At 40.9% G+C, this 5647-nt stretch overlaps 1 protein-coding gene across 1 annotated transcript in view; it reads right to left on the reverse strand.

The window, feature by feature from the left end:
* Positions 1-5647, reverse strand: part of unc13b (unc-13 homolog B (C. elegans)) — a 148154-nt gene that overhangs the window by 105059 nt on the left and 37448 nt on the right. The gene's annotated exons all lie outside the window — the stretch shown is intronic.

A 5647-nucleotide genomic window follows, 5' to 3' on the forward strand; every position in this document is an offset into this window, starting at 1 on the left:
TGGATGGATGGATGGATGGATGGATGGATGGATGGATGGATAATTTCCTGCTGATAACAGAGAGAACCGAGTTTTCTCTGCCTTCCAGGCTGATCAAAGCTTTTCCAAACCCACAGATCTGAGATCAGCCACAAAATGTTGATCTCTGCATCTTTAATCTGTTGCATGAAACAAACGTTACATCATGAGGCTTCAGCTCACTTGATTAAAACATCCTCAGCAACAGTTTCAAGGTAAAACTTGGCTGAACTAAAGAAAGTGGGCTGTTGAATCTGCTGTGGATTAGTCTGGTGGCAAAGGATCAGTAGCTCCAGTGAAAGCAGATAAATCTCCTCCTAAGTATGGCGAGCTGAGCCAAGCCGAGCCAGGACAGCACAGTGACCCTGTTAATCTCCAAAGTGAGCCATCCTTATATGTCACACCACATCCAACTCTCGGCCTCCAAATGCTTCATATGCATCTCCTGCACACTCAGATCCACTTTCTCTTAACAGAGAGGATAAACACTCAGTTGGCGACCATGCAGGCCCGTTTCCTGGTGACGTAATAAAGCCAGAGTCTCGTTTGACCTGTTGATGCTGCTGAAAAAGGTCTCCGTCACTCCTGATACCAATCAGGGCTCCAAAACATGAAAATTCACTTGAGTCAAAGGTGACAGTTCAGATAATCTGTCTGAATGGATCCATTTCAAAGTGTGCAATTCAAAGAGTATTTCACAGCCCTTTATAAATGATGAGTTCATACTCCAAACGCTGACTGATCAGCTGGTCTTGTATCTATTTACACACCCAGAGGTGTCTGTCAGCCTGCTGTCATCCAGCAGTGATGGACATAGAAGCCACAGCAGATGCTTGGCTTTTCATTTCCTGCAGCAGGGCGAGGAAAGCAGCAACACGTGTCTGCTGGAGTGCTTTAGTTACGCTCCGAGACCTTCCAGTTACGCACGCACGGCCGGCGGTCATTTCCTGCTACTCTGCGCTCTGACAGTAAACATGTGGCCGCCTCCATACGGACGCAGGAGGGGCCGATAACTGAACAGAAGTGTAAGATGACTCGGTGTGTTCTGCACCTCATCATCTTTTCTAGATTTTCTCATTTACCATCATGAACGTTTATAAGAATAATACTCAATGAATTTAACAACTTTTTTAAAACCAGATTATGGGTTCTAGACAGGGGCCAACAAGGACCTGTACTAAGGACACAGAGTATACACACAGCATGGATATTTTCCCATGCTGCTAAATCTGTTTTATATGGAGGACCAACTCTGCCATAGAAATAAGTGAAAATGTTCTGAAATTAAGTGTATTTACCCTTAATTTAAGTAGGTAAATGAGACTGTTTGCCAATGGAATAAGTATTTTTACTCCTAAAATAAAATAATTAGATAATATGCACTTGTTTTTTCATATTTTAAATGTAAATTGTCTTGTTCCATTGGCAAAGTGTCTCACTTATCTGTAGTCGACCAAAATCCCAGACGATTTGGAAAATTCCCCCAGGACATTTTTTAGGTATGAAAAGTAGGACATGTCCGGGAAAAAGAGGACGTCTGGTCACCCTACCATATCAACAATCTCAATGTTTCAGAGAGTGAGTGCTTGTTGCTATGATGCGTCTTTGCTCAGCAGCTTCGCTTGTTGTAAACCAACCAATCAGCGCACAGCTCATCTAAATATTCATGAGCATACCATAAAAGGAAGAAAACCTGTCTTTTCATTCTGGGGCTTTTAACCAGGCTTGCATTAGGGCTCATAGAACAGCAATTATGCCATTTTCAGCCCAACCAATGTTACACACCCTATTCAGAGACCTTAAGGACCAGCACCAAATACCCTATAGAATCATTCTATGACCCCTTTAAAGCGGCTTTTTCTCAGACATTAAGTGTCCAGATTCATCTGAAATGAATTTATTGATGGATGGCATTCTTGTACTTATGGTCCAAGCAAAATTAAAATCCATAAACTCTGACCTTAGCATGTTGGTGCCTACAAAACATTAGCCAATCCACGTTAACTACTGTCGAAAGTGGATTGGCTACTTGTTTGTCAATCCAACATTTTGCGTATGTGACGCCATATTATCCCGCTATAACGCAGAAGAAGTAATCCTACGCTTGTTTGCTGCTGCAGCATTTTTGAGCCATTTATTCATTCTTGAGTAAACTGCAGCATCAATGGCCGAAAACAATCCTGACAAACCTAACCAGAAAAGAAAGCATTTTTTGGAAGCTAAGGTAAGTAGCAAGTTGGTTAGCATTAGCCATAAGGATTGAGCTTTTTTGATGGTAAAAACTGACTTTCTGTGGCGATTTTGTCATCATGGAATGTTTTTATTTGCTAATATGCTGGATTACTTTTTATCCCTAGACCCTTTCAGACAAATGGAAGTGAAACAATCTAAGACTGGATTTATAATACGGCCTAAGGGTCGCTTCAAAGGTATGAAGTCGGAGTTGTATTTTATCAATTCTGATTTAACATGCTGCCACATCTTTATTAATTGTGTGGTTGAACTTGATGATTGAATTGTGGAGAATCTAAGCTTTCCAAGCATGTGTAAAAGTTTAACCGTTATTTTCAAACATACTGCTATAAATACACAAAACGGAGAACTGGTGTAATAGGCAGATATTTCTTTGCATTTATCTGTCCAATAAAACAATAAATTTTAGGGCATCCATGCATAAGAAATATGAAAACATCAAGAATATGTTTAAAAGTTCCCTTTTCGCTCATATTTCAATGGTCCCTACATAAAATCCTAATAAAATACATTTAAACATTGGAAACTTTTCAAATGAACTCTATGCCGCTTTTTTAAGTGTTTTTTTTTTTATGAAAAGAAAAATGTATAATCAGAAGAATTTAGGCAGGTAATGATGACATATTATAATAAAAACATGTTAGATTTACAGTCTTTGTTAAAGGTTTGCACAGGATCTGTGGTAAAAATGTGGTGATGACCCAATACATGCACACACGATTGTTCTTTAGGTGTTTGGGAAACCAAACCCAACAATCAGCTGTTCCTCTGATCCCATGACTGCACTAAACAAAGATATTCCAGGTTGCCAGGGCAACATGCTAAAACATTTACCCTGCACCCGCCTCCAACACGGCAGCCAGATAAGCAAACGTAACTCTTGACTGGAAATATGGTCCAGACAGCATTCTGCTGGGAAGAAAACGGCTCCGAATCTGTTGAGAAAGCCGTTCTGAAAGTAACCAGACCATCAAACCATGAGTGACAGAGCATAAACTCAATTAGCGTCAGAAGCGGACACTAGTAATAAAACACAGGCGTTGTTGCAAAGGAGCCTGGGGGATGCTGAAGCCTCTCCCTAATTAGATAGCCCTGTCTTTGTGCCTGACTTGGGCCGACTCCAACGAATAGCAGATAAGAGAAGAGGATGTATGGATTAGATAAGAAGCGTTTAGTGGCTGTGGGCCTTTTAACGGCAGGTGGCTTCCACTATCCAGCCGATACAATCTGCTCTGTTAGCGAGGAAGCAGAAAAATAGCACATGTCCGTCTGAAAAGCCCTTCCTGGGATATAACAGCCAATGAATGGACCGTCGTTTAAACAACATTTACTAGGTTCCTTTGAAGTATGAAACTAAGATTAATACTATAGTGTTAAACAAATTGGTCTGAATGATCGTAAGATATTTATTGGTAGAGCTGAAAAATGTATATAAAACTCAAGTCTTCATCACAATATAAATGTATTATAATATAATGACTGGTTTAAGAAACTGGTTACCAATGATTTCTTTATATATTTGATGTAGTTATCTTTGAAGTGGAAAAAAATTAAATCAGTAACTTAAACTTAAAGGCATTAAATGGGCATCTGTGAAATGGGCGGTTCTAGACAGGGGCCAACAGGGGCCTGTACCCCTGTAGCTCATGTCCTGGCCCCTATTATTGCCCCTGTACCAAAGACATAATACTGGATGTGAGCTGGAACAGACATGGTTACTGATAGGTAGTTCCTTTGGATCCATTTNGGAGGACCAACTCTGCCATAGAAATAAGTGAAAATGTTCTGAAATTAAGTGTATTTACCCTTAATTTAAGTAGGTAAATGAGACTGTTTGCCAATGGAATAAGTATTTTTACTCCTAAAATAAAATAATTAGATAACATACACTTGAAATAAGACAATGCAATTGTGTTTTCTTATTTTAAGTGTAATTTTTCTTTTTCCATTGGGGAGATGTCTCTTTTATCTCCTCAATCCAAGAACAAATGCACTTATTTTAAGAAAAAATTACTTTTAGAGTTTGACTTTTTCCAGTGCATCTACCGGGACGCGGCGGATGTACAGAGAAGTTCAAACCCCATCAACACCTTTCTCTACAAATCTCACAATTCTAAAGTTCCACCATAAAATGGGCCAATTTAAACCAAGCCTCAAATTGACATTAATTCGGGGATGTTGCCTTATTTGGTTCTGGCCTTTTGTCACGCCCCGAAATTGACTTACAGACCAGCCCACTGGGTCATGGCCCAAGAACATGAATAGATGTAAGACACCAATTAAATACTTAAATGTAGTGTTCCAGGCTGCATGAAGAAAGGGGAACATTTTCACAGTCTTCCCAAGGATCCATAGACTTTACAGGCATGGCTTATTTTTGTCTACCAGAAGATCCCTGCAAAGTTTGATGCTCAGCAGTTCATGTTCTCGAAGCATTTTACCGAAAACAGCTTTCAAAATCTTGGACAGTTCAAAGCAGGATTTGCTAAACTTCTTTTACTGAAACAAGGGGCTGATCCGACCGTAGGGCCATCACAAAGACAAGCTGGAAGTATTCTGTCGCTAAGCTGTTGATAGCAATGCTAGCATATCTATGGTGACAAGATTTGGGTTTCTGAAAAGTGGGAGGGTCTGCTGGGTCGCTGACTGGACCGGACAGAGCATTCGAACCGAACAATCAGCTCCAGAGCTGGTCCGAACCCGATCCGGTGGCCGTATGATCCCGGGGGGCCGCCATTGTCCAGGCTACCATCACCAGGTTGGGTTCGGTCGGTCAGTCCCCCGCTAGCTCCATTCACCGGAGCTCACAGCTTGGTTCTGCTGCACTGTAGTCGACCAAAATCCCAGACGATTTGGAAAATTCCCCCAGGACATTTTTTTTAGGTATGAAAAGTAGGACATGTCCGGGAAAAAGAGGACGTCTGGTCGCCCTACCATATCAACAATCTCAATGTTTCAGAGAGTGAGTGCTTGTTGCTATGATGCGTCTTTGCTCTGCAGCGTCGCTTGTTGTAAACCAACCAATCAGCGCACAGCTCATCTAAATATTCATGAGCATACCATAAAAGGAAGAAAACCTGTCTTTTCATTCTGGGGCTTTTAACCAGGCTTGCATTAGGGCTCATAGAACAGCAATTATGCCATTTTCAGCCCAACCAATGTTACACACCCTATTCAGAGACCTTAAGGGCGCCAAATACCCTATAGAATCATTCTATGACCCCTTTAAAGTGGCTTTTTCTCAGACATTAAGTGTCCAGATTCATCTGAAATGAATTTATTGATGGATGGCATTCTTGTACTTATGGTCCAAGCAAAAAATCCATAAACTCTGACCTTAGCATGTTGGTGCCTACAAAACATTAGCCAATCCACG

Source organism: Cyprinodon variegatus, unplaced genomic scaffold (assembly GCF_000732505.1).
Source record: "Cyprinodon variegatus isolate N-32 unplaced genomic scaffold, C_variegatus-1.0 Scaffold500, whole genome shotgun sequence".
Lineage (NCBI taxonomy): Eukaryota > Metazoa > Chordata > Actinopteri > Cyprinodontiformes > Cyprinodontidae > Cyprinodon > Cyprinodon variegatus.